Source organism: Sus scrofa, chromosome 11 (genome assembly GCF_054392235.1).
Source record: "Sus scrofa isolate SSC_HxYL_T2T_F1_AM1 chromosome 11, Sscrofa_HxYL_maternal_Yorkshire_Landrace_v2.0, whole genome shotgun sequence".
Taxonomy (NCBI): Eukaryota; Metazoa; Chordata; class Mammalia; order Artiodactyla; family Suidae; genus Sus; species Sus scrofa.
Window position 1 is genome coordinate 58,307,937 of NC_139393.1, and position 20,477 is coordinate 58,328,413.

At 39.9% G+C, this 20,477-nt stretch overlaps 1 pseudogene; it reads right to left on the bottom strand.

The window, feature by feature from the left end:
* Window positions 1-207: 207 nt before the first annotated feature.
* On the bottom strand, window positions 208-1,061 carry LOC110255779 (large ribosomal subunit protein uL6 pseudogene; annotated as a pseudogene).
* Between the last annotated feature and the right edge of the window lie 19,416 nt (window positions 1,062-20,477).

Sequence of the window (20,477 nt, forward strand, 5' to 3'; positions counted from 1 at the left end):
TAGCCCATACAGCTGAGCCTGCTTCTTATTCAGATTGTCTTTCCCACTAGACTGTAAAGATCACAGGGTCTGGTTCTTTGTTGTTAGGCCAGCAGATAGCAAAAAAATTTCTTAAGTCAATAGACTTTCTATTCTATCATAAAACATCACAAATGAGTCTGAGGAATCATCTGGCATCTCGTTGTCTCTAGCTGAACAACTCAGATCTTAGTCATCAGTCTGCTGAACTTTTTCAGAAACATAGATACCATCCAAAAATTTTCTGATATCCTTGTTCTTTTTTTTTTTTTTTTTTTGTCTTTGTGCCTTTTCTAGGGCCGCACCTGCAGCACATGGAGGTTCCCACGCTAGGGATCCAATCGGAGCTGCAGCCGCCAAGCCCATGCCAGAGCCACAGCAACGTGGGATCCGAGCCACGTCTGCAACCTACACCACGGCTCATGGCAACACCAGATCCTTAACCCACTGAGAAAGGCCAGGTATCGAACCCTCAACCTCGTGGTTCCTAGTCGGAGTCGTTAACCACTGAGCCACCACGGGAACTCCTGATACCCTTGTTCTTAACTGCCGTGGCTTGCTGAATCCAAGCAGCTGAATTTGATACCAGTCCAATGCCGTTTCCTTCTAGAATCAGCTCATCTTCAAGGGCTTGATACTGACTGAACAAGCAACCCCTGGCCGCATCCAAACCCTGTAGATGTATGTATCAGCCCCAAAATTTCAGATTTCAACAAGAAAGCCACTCTCCTGAAAAATGACATTGACGGGGAAGTGAGCGTACACAGACCGCATCTTGTAACGGAAGCCCGGTGTACCACCCTTGACCATATTCTGTACATAACCACGGACGATGCGAACAATAGCCAGTTTCTTTCTATTTCCCCACCGTCTGTCAACCCGGAGCCTCTTTTTTCTCTTCAAGGAGCCTGAGTTCTACATTGATGTGGTTGAAGTCCCTCCTCAGAGTGCCTCTGGGGCCCTTCGCGATGACTGTGTGTCCTTTTAGAGTGATGTCAGCATTTTCTGGAATGTCGACAGTGACTGCTGACAATGGTCTTCATTCTCCCAGGCAATGGGGCAAACAAGGATAGCAAATTTGTATCAAGTGAATGAATAAAGGCAAGGATCATATTTGAGTCTTTCTTGCATCTGCCATAACACCTAACAGAGTAACTGAACTGTAACAGTTAACATTCAATAAAATGCTCGTGGGTTAAAAGGGGGAATAAAAATCCCGAGTTCAGCGGAATTCAGCACAACCCCAAATCAGGCGGGAAAATCCTTCCTACTACGGTGGTTGTCTGATCTCTCAGTGGGCTTCTTGCCTTGCTTTTTGGCTCGGATAAAAGCTAAAAAGAACAGCACCACAGGAAAAAAAAAAAAAATGTAAGATGCAATGGAGACCCAAGTGCCACAGTCAGAAGTAACATTCTCGTTTTCTTTCAACTTCTACCATTAAACATCCCCCCTACTCCCCAAGAGGGGAAGATTACTGGAAGCATACCCACTTTAAAAAAAAGTATTTTTTTTACCCTGGTATTTTTTTTTACAAGATGTATGTTATTTAAATTCTCATTTATGAATATGTAACTAATATTGACTAATGGGAAATGTAAAGGAAGAAAGCTAAGGTTTTTTAGAACACATCCATTGAAATTAGGGTCATATGTAAGAAATTTGTTTAAATTTTTTTTTTTTCTGAGCCACATCCAAAACTCCAGAGGGCGTATTAAATAATGAAAGTGTAAACTATTGGGATTTGGTGCTGGTGAGTGTGTCAGCACACTAGATGACTCCCTGTGTGGTTTAAAAAATTAAGGAATTTTTTTTTCCTCTTCCTTTATCTAGTAGTTTCCAAAATTAAAACAGTTTTCTTTTCTTCATGGAGTAATACAAGCTAACCAAATTATACTCTAATATTTTCATTCAATGACTTGGGAAGTCATGAAAATGGTTGTTTGGGGAGCTGCCTATACAGAAGCAGAAAGAAAGAACCATATCAAGAGGATTTAAAAAAAAAAAAGATAAAACAAAAAATTCCAAGGATTGTCACAATCTGATCTGCATAAATAAAAGATAATGGCTTCAGTGAGCTGGCCAACCTTTTTGTGGACTGATCGGTCTGTGGAGAGCCATGTCTGAGAGGCTGCAGGTCATTATGGCAGGATAAAGCCTATTTCTCATTTATATTAAAGAATCTTGCCTGTTAAGGGCTCGATTTGGACCTCAGACACAAATGTGCACAGGGCTGCACACCTAGTTAAGTCAATTGCGTTCTCTCCCTAATACACACACAGAGTTTATCATTCACAACTCAACCATTACCCCTCACGTTATTTTCTTGATTTAAAAAGGATAACAGTTAGGCAGATCAGAACAACTCAAATTGGGGGAATTGGATCATAAAATTTGCTCTTGACATAGGAATTTTTTTTTCTAATGTTGCATAGGAAATGCTAATTTCCTTCCCCTTAAACAAAATTTGCTACATTAAGAGAAGAAGATAAAATGGTTTCTGCTTTTGCTTTACATGTTCGATTCACTTTATTATCTGGTTCCAGGCAAGATGGAGTGTTCCAAAATGCATTTTGAAATCTAAAACGCTTGCATTAAAATATATATTATATATATTATTTATGTTCATATTATTTTATATATACATTTATACACAGACAATACAGTAAACAAAGCATGACTACAAGAATGGATAAACATGGAATAAGAAACCAAGGAAAGCCATAGCGCCTTGGGTCTGAAGGGGAAATATGGGTATAGTTGAAAGTGTTCCTTAGGCTCTGCCTCCTAAGGTGGCTGTAACTTTAGCGAGGTCCCCATCTTACAGGTTTGCAGATTTAGAAATTCAATGTGTCACTTCACTCAGGCACAATCAGGCCTTCCTGAACCAATTTACATCAGCAATAATAAAAAATAATTATTATTTGGACACTGGCTTCCAAATAAAAAAGCAATGGATTAATTAATGAGACCGTAATTTTATGGCCCAAGAAAGTTCTAGACAGAAGATTAGAGGTCTCAATCTACCTAGTTTCCACTCTGAGACTCTTTGTGAATCACTTGGCATCTCTGGCTGTTGATAACCCTAATCATATCAGAAATACATCAATTCAAATCCATGAGAAAATAGTTCAATAGATAAAAGGGCAAAAAGACAGGAATAGAAGACAGTATAGTGCAATTCCGTTCTCAAAAAAATGCCTGGGCAACTTGGTGTCCCCAGATCTATCAATAATGGAGACGCTTGTACCAAGAAATCCCACAGCATAGATGTGGGGATTATCTGAAAGTATACAAACAACAGGCTCATTTTGCTGGATATTGCCAAACCTGTGACCTGCAGACTGGGGAGAGATCATAAACATTGTATGGTAAGAAAAATATTAAGGGAAGTTTTCAACAAACATCAATGGGAAGAATTTCACTTTCTAGGAACAGGTAAAATGTTCCCTTTCTGAGGACAAAAATTTGAAGAAAGAAGGTTTGAGAAGAGGCCCTGAAGATCTGGTGAGTGTGTAGCCATCCCAGAGATGGAAAGTTGAGCTAAAGGCGGGGACCTCTCCACCTATTTCCCTCTGGGAATCCTGGGGAGATGCCATTTTCCACCATGCCTGTACCCAGAACATGGTATCACGGAAGAATAGAATTGGCAGTGGGGCACACATAGGAAGAAGGCCAGAAATGGTGGCCCTGAGATTCTGGTGGCTTGATTTGGAGGGTGTGGAAGGGATGCAGACATTGACAGATGCTTTCAGTGAGGGAGCCACATCACTGCCCAGAGCAAGTGAGGAGGTTGGCCAGAGGTTTCCCTACTGAGGGTACAGTGACCCCCAAAGCAGAGGCTATTTGGTGGATGGTTGAAGCCAGGGCCAAATGGAGGCCGTGGCTGAGATCAGCAGATTTCAGCACCTGCAGAGCTAGAGGAGGAACCCTGGCTCTGCCAAGGGAATACATCAGGGCAGCAGAGTTGTCAGGACCAAGCCACTGGGTGAACAGGGAACATCCAACAAGACTGGCATGCAGACCCAGAACCCAATCCTGTTGCCACAAGGTCAATGTTCCCAAGTGTCCAGAAGCTGCTCCACATAGGGGAGCAAGAAGCAGAGACAGCCTGAAAGCCAGAGCCATCATCACCCAGAAGTGGTGGAGTTAACCTACAAGTAACCATGCTGCTCTGCAGAGATGAAGATAGTTTGAATGGCCAAGTTTCAGTCTATCCCTCACCAAAAACTCCTACTATCACTAGACTCAGCAAATAAAAAACAAAGAAACTACCGGTCTTTGGACACATCTCAGCTTTTCCAAGCACTGTGGATTTATCCTTCTCTTGAGTGTGCTCCTCTCTGTTCCAAGTGCACAAGAAATGGTTCATCCTGCACTGTAGGAACCAGAACGGAATGTTTAAGTCCAGCACACAGTATTACATTTATCATGTCTAAGCCCATTAGAGATAAAAACAAGAATAAGAATGCCATCTACTGGCCTGGAAAGCAGCAAGGACTCTTACAAATCTGCATGTGGTTTAAATGGGAAAAAGACACAGAAGGAAAACAAGTTGTTTTTGTCATTTTGTCATGAGGCAGTGACAACAGCCAGAGAATGGAGAGTTAAATACAAATAGTACTGAGAGAACTGATCACAAATTTTTTTCAACTGCTAAATCTTTCACTTTCTTTTCTCAGCTTTCTCCTTGCTACTACAGGCTCCCTCTGGACATAAAAGAAGTAAATATAATGATACAAAAAAGTTTTGTTTTACTGATCTAGCAGGCTGTTCACAAAACATCCTAATTTTGCCCTCCATTCAATCTTTTAAAAGATGCATTGATCAATTGGTTTGCCTATGTGTACAGAATGATAGAGAATGTGACTCTATTTAGCTGTGTTCATTTTCCATATGTTGGAACTATATTGAGTTTTCTTCATATTTTTATAGAATACACACCAGAAAGTGATGAATTATATTTGTCAATATTGATTGAAATTTATATGATCATTTACACGAATTTTTCTCAGTTGGCTGGCTGGCGATAATTCAAATTTTTAAACTTTTGAAATTAAACCATTTATTTCTAATTATTTATTATCTGAAAAGCTTTTCAAACCATGATATCTTATTAGATAATGGTTAGATCCATTAAAACACCTCAATGACTCATTAAAACGTCTACAATGTCAAGGTTCATTTCATTGCATACAAATATCCAATTGTTCCAGCATCATTTGTTGAAAACATTATCTTTTCCTCCTCATTAAACTGCCTTGGCACACTTGGTGAAAATCAATTGACCATATGTGTGTGGGTTTATTTCTGTATTCCTATTCTGTTCCATTAATGTATTTGCTTATCTATAGATCAATTTCACATTTTCTTGATTATCACAGCTTTACAGGAAGTCTTGATATAAGGTAGCCTAAGACTTCCAAATTTGTTCTTTTTACAGTTGTTTTGGCTACTTTAGGTCTTTTCCATATAAATTTTAAAATTACCTTTTCAATTTTTACCAAAAAAGACTACTGGGATTCTTATTGGGATCAATTTGGGGTGAACTGACACCTTAACAATTCATCCACTGATCTATATATCTTTCCTCTAAGACTCTTTTCAAATTTTGCTAAGCAATGATTGGTCGTACAAAATTTATTTCAAAATGAACCATTGACCTAAATGTAATGGTTAAAATTACAAAAATTCTAGAAGAAAACAGAAAAATTCTTAGTGACCCTAGGTTTAAGAGAGAGTTCTAAAATAGGACACACACACACACAAATCACAAACTATAAGATAAAATAGGAGTTCCCGTCGTGGCGCAGTGGTTAACGAATCCGACTAGGAACCATTGAGGTTGCGGGTTCGATCCCTGCCCTTGCTCAGTGGGTTAACGATCCGGCGTTGCCGTGGGCTGTGGTGTAGGTTGCAGACGCGGCTCGGATCCCGAGTTGCTGTGGCTCTGGCATAGGCTGGCAGCTGCAGCTCCGATTAGACCCCTAGCCTGGGAAACTCCATATGCAGCGGGAGCGGCCCAAGAAATAGCAAAAAGACAAAAAAATAAAATAAAATAAAATAAAATAAAAAGTTGGATGTTATCAAAATTAAAATATTTTTCTTCAAAAGACACTAAAAATGAAAGACAAACTTTAGGCTGGGAATAAACATTTGCAAAGCATGAATATAAAAAAAGGATCTAGATTATACGAAGAATTCTTAAAATTCAATTAGAAGACAACTCACTTTTTTAAATGGGTAAAAAATTTGAAAAGGTATATAATCAAAGGAGATATGATGACAAATAAGCACATCAAAAGATGCCCAATATCAATCGTTAGTGAAATGCACATGAAAACCACAATGAGATCTCACTGCTTTGCCACTAGAATGGCTAAAAGACTCTCCACACCAAGTGTGTTGGTGAGGATGGGCAGCTCCTGGAACTTTAATATACTCGGAATATAAAATTATGCAATCAATTTGGAAGAGTGTGACAGTTTTTTAAAAGTTAAACATACACCTACCATACAACTCAGCAATTCTACTCTTAAGTATTCACCTAAGAGAAATGAAAGTATATGTGTACCCAAAAACTAGCATAGAAATGTTCATAACAGCTTTATCTGTATCAGCTAAAACTGGAAACAACCCAAACGTCCATCGACAACTGATGAATGGATAAGTAAGTTGGGCTATGCCCATACAATAGATTAGTACCAGGAATAAAAAGAAATGAATTTCTTCAGAAATAAGAAGGAATAAGCTATTGCTATATACCAATTCAAAATAATTATGCTGAAAGAAGCCAGACCAAAAAAGAGTATAATCATACTATTTCATTTATATAATAGTGTATAATGTAAATGAAACTATAGTGACACAAAGGAGATCAGTAGTTTTTCTCAATTATACCTCAATAAAGCTATAAAAATAATGTTACTCAGTGGTGGCAAAAAGCTGGTTAGATAAAATACTGATTTTTAAATGTTTTATTGTTCTTTACTTTTGCCCAGATACTGGGCATTTGAATAGCATCCTCTCGCAACAAAAGCAAGTGAGAATAGGCTTTTTACGGTAAGTCAACTGTGATTACTAGTTCAACCACATATCAGGGTAGGAAAAAAAAAATTAGCTACAGATAAAAGAGCATAAAGACTACATCAGGGAGTTCCTGTCATGGCTCAGTGGTTAACGAATCCAACCAGTAATCATGAGGATGCGGGTTCAATCCCTGGCCTTGCTCAGCCGGTTAAGGAGGGGTTGCCAGGTAGCTATGGTGTAGGTTGCAGACGCAGCTCGGATCCCTCAGTGCTGTGGCTGTGGCGTAGGCCAGTGGCCCTTAGCCAGGGGACCTCCATATGCCTCCGGTTCAGTCCTAAAAAGACAAATAAAAATAAACACCACTTCAGACACATCACAGTACAACTTAAGGGGCCACGTATAAGACACAATTATTATTAATAATAATCATAATAATAATGGTACTAATTAATATTAGCTAACATTTACTGACATCTGCTGTATGCCAGAACTGGTGTTAATATATTTATATACATCTATTCACTTAGCCCCCATAAAACACAAAATTCATTATATACCATTATAATGCCCCATGTACTGAATGAGCACATTAAGATGTGGAGACATTGAGCAAAGCTCCTGGGATCATCCTTGGGTGCCGAATCGGGGATGAGCAGGTTTATACGGACTCAGAGTTCTGCAGATCTCTGATTTTAGTGTTATTTTGATTGCTTTACTGTATTTGAAGTTCGGTCTTTGTTTTTGTCCCCTCTTCATTTGATCTGTTTGGGGTTCTTTAATTTTATCAGACTATTCTTCAGACTTTCATAGTCTTTCAAGCATAGTTGACAGCGTTGATTTCTTGATTGCCCGGCACTGTTCTATCACTTACAGTAATAATTACAGAAGTAAAAGCGCAATAAAATGGGAGGTTTTAACCCATATTTTATGAGTCACAAATGGGCTCTAAAAAGCTGCTATTTTATTATTTCCTTTAGAGATACTTAATAGGTAATGTCAGTAGTAAAGTTTAGTGCCTAAGCAACACTTAATATATTCCCTGTCCTCGGAATTATCAACCATTCTTAAAGGAAGAAAAATCAAATGATTTTACATACAAATGTCCATCCAATTTCATATCATCTAGGTTAATAACTCAAACGTAAGCAGTAGGAATTAAGAGACTGCCATCAACTGTACAGATTGAGCAACAAGAAAAGATAGGAAAAGAATCAAAATGAGGATATTATCCAGAAAATTAAAATTGTATGTGGCTCTACACATAGCATATACCTGGAAAAAATGGCCTTAAATTGTAGACACAGCATGAAACAGCCATTGCAGAGTTGGTTAGTTTCGCATTAACTCACATAATCTGACCTCCTCTGACATAGTTCAACACCTAAAAATTTTTCATTCCTCTCTAATAAACTAAACATCTCCTCACCTTGGTTCAGCTAGATTTCTGGTAACCACCCTTACTAGAAGCTGCTGATTAACTGAATTCTATGCAGCTCTTGTCTAGCTGCTGGTTTCCTTGCATTTTCTGCAAGTGTTTAATCTTTGTATTCAAGGCATCATTTGGACGTAGTTCATCACCTCATAATTCCACTTGCAACCAAGCCTATTCACCCCCTTTCCCAACACACCAGCCAAGGCTGTATACCCACATGGGCACTTACCAGAGTCTCTCCACGTGGAGTTAACCCACGGATTATTGCTGCTCAAACATTTAACAGAAAGCTCCAGAACTTCTGAGGATCTGGGAGATGTAGAAGTCAGTGTATATAAAACTAATTTTTTGAAATTTATTGAGACTCACTTTTTAACCTAGTTCATAGCCATTTTCTGTAAAGGTTCTATGTGTACTTAAAAAGAATGTGTATTCCTTAGGAGTTTGATGCAGAGTTCTATTAGACCAAATTGTTGTGCAAATTTCTACATCTTTATTAAATATTTTTCTCTTGAATGCGACGAGACAGGTGTAATAAAATTTTCATCATTGCTTGTAGACTTACTTTCCTCTAGTTCTATCAATTCTTGTATTATACGTTTAAGATTTTATTAGAGACATACAAGTTTAGAGTTTTTGTATCTTCCTGAAAATGTCAGTTTTTTATCATTATTTAGTGACCTTTTACATTCCCAATTATGCTGTTTGTCTTAAAGCTTCTTTTGCCTGATAATATATCCACACCACCCTTATTTTGGTTGGCATTGACTTGGTATCATGTTCTTTTATGCTTTAGGCCATTCTATGCATTTATATTATTTTTTCCTTTTTGGCTACTCCATGCCATATGGAAGTTTCCAGGCCAGGGACTGAATCCAAGACACAGCTGCAACCTATGCCACAACTGTGGGAAAGCCAAGTCCTTAACCCATTGCACAACAGCAGAAACTCCATGCATTTATATTTTAGATGTAAACTAGAATATTTTAATCCAATCTGATCATCCCTATCTTTAACTAGTATATTTAATCTATTTTTCATCATTGTATTATTGACATAGTTGGACATGTTACCATCTTTTTTATTTCCATTTGTTCCTTTTGTAATGCTTCTTGACTTTTTTTGGATATTTAATTTATTTTTGTGGTTGTTTATTTGTTACTGTGTCTGTATTGAACCTAATATATAACTCCCAAATCTCTTGTCCTACCTGTCTCTCAGTTCAGCTCCTGCTGCAGTGATGGTTTCATTGTGGGTCCCAGCCAGTCTCACACAGAAGCAACCTGACAGCAACCTTGCCTCAGCCCCACGTATATGCTGCTCACTTCCTGCCCTGCAGCTTCAGGGGATGCCACACATGCAGACATAATCTGGACATTCTAGGAAGAGCAGGGGAGAGGCAGCCCAGAACAAATTCTTTCCTGTTGTGCTGTGTTGACGGACAGTCATGATATGCAATTTTTTTTGCTTTTTAGGGCTGCACCCATAGCATATGGAAGTTCCCAGGCTAAGGGTTGAATTGGAGCTACAGGTGATGGCCACAGCTACAGCCCACAGCAACACGGGATCCGAGCCTCATCTGAGACCTACACCACAGCTCACTGAAATGCTGGATCCTTAACCCACTGAGCAAGGCCAGTGATCGAACCCTCATCCTCATGGATACTAGTTGGATTCCTTTCCACTGCACCACGACAGGAACTCCAGAAGATCCTGATTTCTTACAGTTCAAAAAATTACTGGCAGTGGACAGATACTGTCAAGTCATAAGCCTCCATAGCTTTATAAAATAGAGACAATAGTGTTTATTTACCTCATAAAATTCTTGTAAGAACTAAGTAGGTAATACAGATAAAACCTCTCTTTGTAAAGTGCCTTTCTAATTTTAAAGTGCCAGTTTATTATGAAGGAATGTGATTTATTATCAGAAATATTCTTGGTGGTAATAAATGATTTCCATCATTTCTGAAGATGCTTCTACTACTGGGCAAAAGCAAAATATTACTTATATGCTAACAACAATGGACTTGAAACTATCCCACTTATCAATTTATATCACAAATATTTATTGAGCATAGTGTTGACATTACTGTTTCCGTTTGGGAGCAAGTTAATTCCTGGATTCATACAGAGCTATACCACATGGGCTAATTACTCGGTATCTCTCACCCTCAAGTTTCTTTTCTTCTCTCTCTCTCTCTCTCTTTTTTTTTTTTTTTTTTTCTTTTTATGACTGTACCTGCACCATGTGGAAGTTCCTGGGCTAGGATTTAGAGCTGAGCTGCAGCCGCAGGCCGCCTATGCCACAGACACTACAACACTGGATCGGAGCAGCATCTGCGACCCACACCGTAGCTCGCAGCAATGCCAGATCCTTAACCCACTGAGCGAGGCCAGGGATGGAACCTGCATCCTCACAGAGACAACTTCAGGTTCTTAGCCCACTGAGCCACAAAGGGAGCTCCTTCTCTTTTAAATGGTAACAGTAACACTACCTTGTATAACTATGGGGGATATGAAAGCTAGTTATCTTGACTCTACTCTGTGGAGACAGGAGATATTCAGATCAGTTTTGAATGTTTCCATAGAGAGGGTTTTAGAAGCCAGTTTTAGAAAACATCATAAGCAGGAAGGACTTTTGGTTTGGGTTGACCTGACCCTGTTACTACCTCTTTTACCTAATTTTGGCAAAAGGGCTATAAACCAGAGTGAGGGCTGCTGGAAGGAATTCACTTCTTGCAGGCCTTCTGAAGAATCTCATCTCCTAGCAGTGAGGTGCAGACTCTGAAATGCCCATCGTTGGGCTGGGAGGGGCAGCATAGTGTCTAACTGCAGAGGCCTGAGAACAGAGCCACTCCAGGAGAGCGTTATTTATAATTAGTGCTGGTAGGACTAGACACCTATCTGTCTGCTCCAAAGGCGTGAAATGCCCCCAATTTACCTCCCATCTCAGCATTTCATCAAGAAAGACCAGCAGACACCTCTGTGCTTGAAAAGCCCAGCAGAACGACTCCCTGTTGATCCCTGTGCAAGTTTTGAGCTGAGAGAAAATTTTCCATTCTCCTGGTTTTATCTGCTTTTTTATGGTTGGGCTATGTTATCTAGATCTTTGTACTGCTCATATTAATGTAGTCTCTAAACACAAGTCGAAATTCATTCTCTGATCCCCAAAGAGCCTATAACTACTTTAAAGAATTTCTCCCCATCAATTCTTTTTTCAAGGGAATCCAGCTGACAGACTTGAGTTATTTCAGATGGTTTAGATACAAAATTTTATGCACACATTTGTTTTTATATATACTCCTCGGTGTTCACACATATCTTTCACCTCCTTCAAAATTTAGAGGGAATAAAAACATGAGCCTTGAGTAAATCATACAAGATCTACTGTCTCTGTGGCACGTCCTTTGTTCAGACCTGTCTCCTTTCCCTGTTTCCTTTCTTGCCGAGTCTATTTTATTCCATTTGAAGAGGCCAATGTAAGTCTCTTCAGTTTTCATTCACTAAGGACCTTGTAGGCTTGTATAACCCGGGAAAGTGATCTGAAAACAAGCTCTCTTTCAGGATCTCAGAAGCACCAAACCATAATAATCTCCACAGAGGGCAGCAACTAGAATGGAGAAACCGACCAATATTTCACCCCCCTTCCTCTGAGGAAGACAGAGAAGAAAACTTGTTTACACACAAGTCGATACATCCAGAACATTCTTCATGCTTTCTGGGCAGGCTTAATATGGGATTACAGCATGGCGGCAGTCAAAAGACTTACCCATAAAACAGCCCTCAGCCTGAAAGCGGAGGTATGATTCCAGCGGTGTTACCCAGTCTCTTTGGCAACTACACTGTGCGGTGTCAATCATATTCCTTTATAACTTTAATTTTAATGGGACAGTAAATTTACATGGTATAAAAATATCACCATGTTTTAACATTTCCTGTTGCTACTGACATTTTTATTATTCCAGACCTAAAGCAGTTTGTATGTAAATTGCCATATGCTTTTAAGCTAAACTGATCGACTCCTGTCTATGGAGAACTCGTCATTTTGTTATATACATGTGTAAAACTCATTGCACAAACACTTCCAAGAAAAAGAGGGAAAGTGTCGCATAAAAGTAGTAAACAAATTTTGTGCCTAATTCAGCTGGTCATAAATAATATTTTCTTTTTGCTCTGATTATGTTCTAACAATGACCACGTTCTCAGTTTTAAATGAAGGGCATCCAGGAGCTCCCGTGGTGGCGCAGTGGTTAACGAATCCGACTAGGAACCATGAGGTTGCGGGTTCGATCCCTGCCCTTGCTCAGCGGGTTAAAGATCCGGCGTTGCCGTGAGCTGTGGTGTAGGTCGCAGACACGGCTCGGATCCCGCGTTGCTGTGGCTCTGGCGTAGGCCGGTGGCTACAGCTCCGATTAGACCCCTAGCCTGGGAACCTCCATATGCCGCGAGAGCGGCCCAAGAAATGGCAAAAAGACAAAAAAAAAAAAAAAAATAAAAAAAAATAAAAAATAAATGAAGGGCATCCACTAGTGAAGCATTTTTTTCTTTATCAGAAAATTTGAATTAAGCACATGCTACATGGGTCAGGCAGAGACTATACCCTCCACTGTGTAACTGCCTCAGCTTCTAAAACACACACACACACACACACACACACACACTCACACATATGTAGACGGCAGAAAGTACAAAAAGTTACCTATGTCTTTACCACCGCTCAGGTCCAAAGAAAACTTTCTGTAAGATGAAATAATTTAAGTCAAATTTTCTCCTCCATAAAAATGCCATGACAGAATTCTGTTCATAAACGGGGATTGTTTTACAGGAAAAGGCACAATAACCATATTTTAAGTAATTCAATCATCTATTTATTATACACTTTATTCCATTATCCAGCTTTCTAAACCATATTTAAATAAATTGAATAGGGCAACAGAACAAATCGCATAACATTAAATTTTTATATATCTGAGAGATCCGTGGGAGAGTGGCTATTTAGGATAAGGCAGGAGGATGCAGTAAGCAATAGTGTTTGAAAAAACAATTATAAGATCCCAGGAGTGGGCTGCTTTCAAGACCTTTTATTCATTCATTAAATGTTCACTAGCACCTCCTAAGTACCGACCCCTCTCCTAATCACTGATGATACGAAGGATGCTAGAGACTGAATGTTTGTGTCCCTTCAAAATGTCTATGTTGCTGCCATTTGCAGCAACCTGGATGGACCTAGAGGTTATCTTACTAAGTGAAGCTAGACAGTGAAAGACAAACATCATATGATATCACTTATGTGTGGAATCTAAAAAAAAAAAAAAAAGATACAAACGAACTTATTTGCAGAAGAGAAACAGGTCCACTAACTTTGAAAACAAGATTATGGAGAGTTCCCACTGTAGCTCAACAGTAATGAACCCGACAAGTATTCATGAAGATGCAGGTTTGATCCCTGGCCTCATTGAGTGAGTTTAGGATCCATTGTTGCCATGAGCTGTGGCATAGGCTGGAAGGTGCAGCTCTGATTCAGCCCCTGGCATGGGAACGTCCATATGTCACATGTACAGCCCTAAAAAGCAAAAAGAAAAAGAAAAATAATACAAAATTATGGTTACCAAAGGGAACAGGTTGGGGTGGGAATGGACAGGTCTGGGATCAGCACACACACGCTGTGGTGAATGGAATGACTGGCCAGTGGGGAGCTGCCATATAGCACAGGGAACTCTACCCAATATTCTGTGATAATCTATGTGGGAAAAGAATCCGAAAAAGAATGGAAATGTGTATATATATAACTGAATCACTTTGTTGTACAGCAGAAACTGTCACAACATTGTAAATCAAGTATGCTTCAATAAAACTTCTAAAACTAGGGAAAAGAAAAGAAAGAAAAAAAGAAAGCCTAATCCCCTGTGTGGGGTACTAGAAGGTGGGGCTGGTGACTAGGTCATGGGAGTGGAGCCCTCATGAATAGCATGAGCGCCCTTATAAAAGAGACCCTACAGAGTTCCTGCGCCCCTTCCACTATATGAGGGCACAAAGAAAAGTAGCCATCTTCTTTTTCTTTTTCTTTTTTTTTTTTTTTCTCTTTCTGGGCTGCACCTGCAGCATATGGAAGTTCCCATCTAGGGTTTAAATTGGAGCTGCAGCTGCTGGCCTACACCACAGCCACAGCAACACCAGATCCAAGCCACGTCTGCAAGCTACTCTGCAGCTCACAGCAATGGTGGATCCTGTTAAGTCACCCACTGAGCGAGGCCACGGATCAAACCCACATCCTCATGGATACTAGTTGGGTTCTTAACCTACTGAGCCACAATGGGAACTCGAAGACAGCCATTTATAAACCAGGAAGTGAGGCTCTCACCAGATATCACATCTTCCCACATCTTGATCTTGGACTTCCCAGCCTCCAGAACAGTAAGACACAGTCAGAATGGTATTTTGGTTTTAGCAGTCTAAATGGCAGATGTGAACAAGACCAACAATGGCTCTGCCTTCATGGAGCTTACATTCTGGAGGTAAAGAAAGAAAATAATCAAACTAGCAAAGAGTTATATAAAGTTCCATTGTGGTGAGATGGTGAGTGCTATGAAGAAAATAGAAAAGAGCAATGCGATGCTTTTAAGCAGAGTATAGCATTATCTCATTTACATTCTTAAAATAACTTTTTGTCTACCATGTAAGAATAAACTACAGTGAGGCAACTATGGGAGCCGGGAGACTAGTTAGGATGCTATGTCTTAGACAAGGCAAGAGAGAAGAACAACTTGCGATAAAAGCGATAAGAAAGGCCATATGTGGAATCCATTTTAAGGGAAGAGACAGCAGGATTTTCTAATGGATTGGATGTGAAGTGTGAGGAGAGGGTTACCAAGGATGATTTCAAGGTTTGGAGATGGAGAAATATCAGATGTCAGAGGAACCGTTTACAAAAATCAGGGATACCGAGGGAAGAATAGGTAGGAAAGGGAAAAATCAAGAGCCCCCCACCCCCGGCACATTAAATTTCAGAAGCCTGTTAAACTGTTGGGTGAAGCTGTTGAGCAGGTAGTTGAAAATGCAAGTCTGAGGTTCAGTGGAGAACAAATGTTGGCCTCATCAGTATACAGATGGTATTGAAGCCTCAGAAATGACTGTATTATCTAGGAAATAAAAATACAAAAGGGAAAAGAGGTCCAGGGACTGAGCTCTGGAGCACTCCAGTATGTGGAAGTCACAAAGAGAAATGATTTGGAGAAGGAGCCTATAACGGATAGCCTATGAAAGAAGAAAAAAATCACAGTGGGGGCAGTGTTTCTAGAAAGAGGAAACCAATAGAGTGGCATTCTGCCAAAAGACTGAGTAAAGGAGCACTGAGAATTGCCTGGTGGACTAGGCAGTAGGGCAGCCCATGGCTTTCTCGATGAAAGTGGTTTCAATAGCTGTGCTAAGTGCAGGAGTTCCCGTCGTGCCACAGTGGTTAGTGAATCCGACTAGGAACCATGAGGTTGCAGGTTCGATCCCTGGCCTTGCTCAGTGGATTAAGGATCCGGCGTTGCCATGAGCTGTGGTGTAGGTCAAAGACTCAGCTAAAAGATGTGCTAAGTGCAAAAGCCTGATTTGAGAAGATTCAAGAAATAATGTGAGAAGAAAACTGAAGAAGTGCAAACAGATGCAACTTTTCTGTAAAAGGGAGGAGAGGGGTGGAAGGGTCGCTAGAGGAGGGACCCTCAGGGGTCGAGGCAGGAATTTTTTCTTTAATGGAAAATATTATCCCATGATATGTTTATGAAAGTACTGCAGAAAATAATAAAGTCCAAATACAATCTGAGCAGCTTGTCCCTCATGTGATGGGACCTATTCCTCATTTCTTCTGACACTCAGATTCTCATTTACAAAGAAGTTTGTATCTCCTTTTGAGGACTGTTATGATCTTAAGAAAGATACCTAAATTATCTTACAGAGTACAAATGGGACTATTAATAAATTAAATAAGTTAAATATTTGAACTTCTCTCTAAACATGTCAGTTTAAACATATGTATCTTGCTTTTACTCTCTCAGAAAATGACAAAAACAACAATAGGGAGCAAAAAGAAAACCGTAAATCCATAGGGACAAAGAGAACAGAAAATGAAAATCCTTTGACGGTGTTCTATCTGACCTATAGGAGCTGAAACTTGTATATCTTCCAACCAGAAGCAAGCAGTTTCTAGCCATAGAGCCCCAGAAAGTTGCAGTAATTGGTGATAGCAAGTACATATCACTTGGAGGTCAGACATGGGGCGGAAAAAGGTGCAATAAATGAAATGTCCAAATAACCCATCTCTACTGTGTGACACCAAATAGACATTCCTCTCCAACCCTTCAAGACAGTTTATTAAAAGATTTGAGATCTCAGTAAATTGAATCAGAGAGATATAGTCACCAAGGACAGGTGGAAGTGAGACATTAGATTGAAAACAAAAAGATCCCAACCCTTAAGCAAACCCTCAGTACTTTGGTCTCTGATAATCAAGTTTCTACCCTACAAAGAAGTGTTTGGTGGAATTCCCCAGTGGTACCACAGCTTAATGATCCAGCATTGTCACTGCTGTGGCACCAGTTTGAACTTCTGCATGCCATGGGCATGGCCAGAAAGATTTTTTAAAAAAAGAATTTGGGGGTGATTTTTGTCCTTTTATGGCATTGTTGCTTTTGTTAAAATGCTCATTTTTAAAACTGAATGTTTTAATGTCACACAGACCTACTTGTAGAGTTGCAGTTGTTATTCTATTTCAGATCCTGATCATGCAGAAAATTTGCTTAGCACATAGAAACTTTCATGTTTCCATCTTTTGAAAATAAAGATAAATCTAAGAATCTTTGTGGTTAATGAATCCAACTGGGAACCATGAGGTTGCGGGTTCGATCCCTGGCCTTGCTCAGTGGGTTAAGGATCTGGCGTTGCCGTGAGCTGTGGTGTAGGTTGCAGAGGAGGCTCGGATCCCACGATGCTGTGGCTGTGGCTGTGGCATAGACCGGCAGCCATAGCTCTGATTAGACCTCTAGCCTGGGAACCTCCATATGCTGCAGGAGCGGCCCTAGAAAAGACAAAAAAAAAAAAAAAAAAGAATCTTTTATGTGACATAAATCTGAGAAGTACAGATTACCTCCAATCCAGCTCAATGATCATTTGGTAGATGCTACTGAAATAACCAATATGATTATTGTCTTCCTGCCCTGTGTTTTTCATTATAAAGGTATATGTTTATGATCATACTTTTGGATTGGAAGAATCAACACTCTCAAAATGACTATACCACCCAAGGAAATATGTAGATTCAGTGCAATCCCTATCAAACTATCAATGGCATTTTTCACAGAACTACAACAAAAGCTTTTTTTTTTTTTGGCTTTTTAGGGCCGCACCCGCGGCATACGGAGGTTCCCAGGCTAGGGGTTGAATTGGAGCTGTTGTTGCCAGCCTACGCCACAGCCACAGCAATGCCCGATCCGAGCTGCGTTTTCAACCTACACCACAGCTCATGGCAACACCAGATCCTTAACCCACTGAGCAAGGCTAGGGATCAAACCTGCAACCTCATGGTTCCTTGTCGGATTCATTTCCACTGTACCACAATGGGAACTCCAATTGTATGGAAACACAAAAGACCCCAAGTATTTAAAGCAATCTTGAGAAACGGAACTGGAGGAATCAGACTCCCTGACTTCAGACTTTATTATAAAGCTACAGTCATCAAAACAGAAAGATACTGGCACAAAAACAGAAATATAGATCAGTGAAAGAGGATAGAAAGCCCAGAAATAAACCCACGTACCTATGATCAACTAATCTATGACAAAGGAGGCAAGAATATACAATGGAGAAAAGGCAGCCTGTTCAATAAGTGGTGCAGGGAAAACCGGACAGCCGCATGTAAGAGAATGAAATCAGAGCACTTCCTAACACCACACACAAAAATAAACTCAAAATGGATGAAAGACCTAAATGTAAGGCCAGATATTGTCAAACTCTTAGAGGAAAATATAGGTAGAACAAACACACTTTGACATAGATCACAGCAATATCTTGTTGGATCCACCTCCCAGAGTAATAAAAGTAAAACCAAAGTGGAACCTAATTAAACTTAAAAGCTTTTTCACAGCAAAGGAAACCATTTTATTTTATTTATTTATTTATGTATGTATTTATTTTTGTCTTTTTGCCATTTCTTGGGCCACTCCCACAGCATATGGAGGGTCCCAGGCTAGGGGTCAAATCAGAGCTGTAGTCATTGGCCTACACTACAGTCACAGCAACGCCAGATCCAAGCCACATCTGCACCCTACACCACAGCTCACAGCAACACTGGATCCTTAACCCACTGAGGGAGGCTAGGGATTGAACCCACTCCCTCAAGGATATTGGCCAGGTTCCTTAACCACTGGGCCACGACGGGAACTCCCTCAATACAATTTTTAAAGTGATGAAATATATCCAATCATCTAGCAAATGCTCCCCTGACCCTTGCTCTCCCTCTTTCTATCCTCCTGCAGGCCTTCATTTACCTACTCCAAACCAGGAATCTTTCCAGCTCGATTAATGCCATCATCTGAAATTCATCTGAATCTCATCTGTATGAGATTCTGAAATTCATACCTTTATTTTCAAGAAAACGGAACTTGGTAGACACAAAAGTTTCTATGTCTCAAGTCAGTTTTTCACATGATCAGGATCTGAAGGCAAATAACAACTTCAATTCTAAAACTAGGTCTGTATGACATTAAAGCCTTCAGATAAAAAAGAAAAAGAAACTAAACCTTTTAACAAAAGCAATCATGTTTTAGAAACACAAAACTCACCAAACCCTTATTTACAGAGTTCTAAAGAAGGTTATTTTTATGAATCAATACAACCTAAAAGAGAGGCTTGGACATCTCCATCCAGAGGAGCTCACAAACACCATGAAATAAAATAGAGAGTGAAACAATAGGTCCATTGTCTGGAATACAATTTCCTTAAATCTGAAAACATAAAATGCCTTCTGCGACTTAGGATTAACCTAAGTAACCTAAATTTAGATGCTGGAAAATGCCTGACAGTTCTTCCCACAACATCCATCTTTATCTTTCATCCTCCCTAGATGTTACTGGGTTTTTGTTTTGTTTTTTGTTTTATTTTTGCTCAGGATGCTAAACAGCCCTGAAAATTGATAACAAATCAAGCCAGCCTAATTTTCAGTCTCAAAGTTAACTGACATTATATTAAACAGATGATCAACCATCAAAATTACTACAGCAGTGTTTATCTTCTAGATCATATTTTGTAGTCTTTGAAATGTCAAATATGCATTCCCACTGAGAGGCAAATGTGGATACATATGCAAGGATGTCATCAACGTGGAGAAGATTGAAAGCAAATTCACAAGCCTTCATTACGGAACTCATCCTTCCTAAGATTCAGATTAAACGAGGAACTGACAGTTTGCCGGATTCTGGAGTTATTGATTACTGAGGTAGGAACTGGAGCTCTTTGTGGGCTGCTGAATAGAGCTTCAGATTTAAAAGTTTGTGGTCTCCAATAAAGGACATTCATTTAGGGGGTGCTTTATTCAGACTAACATTACATGGTCTATTCCTACCTACCTGAAGAGCTGTGTTTGTCTTTATCACATTAAAGAGCAAAAGGCCACAGACATGCTCATTAGTGAGTGTAACAGTCCCTTGAAAACATATAAATCTTTTAGAGCAATGATGGAAACCATTATCCCAGACCTCTGTGTTGATTAGTCAACACAAGCACTTAAATTTGCCTTATGTGGAAGTTCCTGTTGCAGCTCAGCGGTAACAAACCTGACTAGTACACAGGAGGATGCAGGTTGGATCCCTGGCCTCGGTCAGTGGGTTAAGGATCCGGTGTTGCCCTCAGCTGTGGTGTAGGATCCAGACACAACTCGGATCTGGTGCTGCTGTGGCTGTGGCCGTGGCCAGCAGCCACAGCAGCTCCGATTCACCCCCTAGCCTGGGAACTTCCACATGCCACA